General features: G+C 34.4%; 1 protein-coding gene across 1 annotated transcript in view; it reads left to right on the forward strand.

The window, feature by feature from the left end:
- The window catches only part of UGGT2 (UDP-glucose glycoprotein glucosyltransferase 2), a 159,004-nt gene that overhangs the window by 105,132 nt on the left and 53,227 nt on the right, over positions 1-645 (forward strand). The window lies entirely within an intron of this gene.

Here is a 645-nt window from a genome sequence, read left to right on the forward strand (position 1 = left end):
CGTGGCTGGCAATTAATTTGCATATCTCCCTGATTAGCCAATGGGAAGGGTAATGGATGTATGCTAATTACCATGTTTCTTTTTTATTAGATAAGATTTAATTTAGACATTTCAAAAAGAAATGGATTTTCATATTATTATAGTGTTAAAATGGTCATTTGCCTGGAATAATCTGTGCTTTTAATTAAATATATACTTTTAACTTTCAATTACATTAAATATATAATTGACCATCTCCCATTGGCCTTTACTGTGCTTTTAATTTCCTTAACAATAACTTTTATATTTTTTTAATTAAATCTTTATTGTTCAGATTATTACAGTTGTTCCTCTTTTCCCCCCATAACTCCCCTCCACCCAGTTCTCACCCCACCCTCCGCCCTCACTCCCCATCCACTGTCCTCATCCATAGGTGCATGGTTTTTGTCCAGTCTCTTCCGGCATCCCTCACACCCCTTTCCTCCCAAGAATAGTCAGTCCATTCCCTTTCTATGTCCCTGATTCTATTATAATCACCAGTTCATTCTGTTCATCAGATTATTTATTCACTTGATTTTTAGATTCACTTGTTGATAGATGTGTATTTGTTGTTCTTAATTTGTTTCTTTACCTTTTTCTTCTTCTTCCTCTTCTTAAAAGATCCCT

This window comes from Myotis davidii, unplaced genomic scaffold (genome assembly GCF_000327345.1).
Source record: "Myotis davidii unplaced genomic scaffold, ASM32734v1 scaffold133, whole genome shotgun sequence".
Lineage (NCBI taxonomy): Eukaryota > Metazoa > Chordata > Mammalia > Chiroptera > Vespertilionidae > Myotis > Myotis davidii.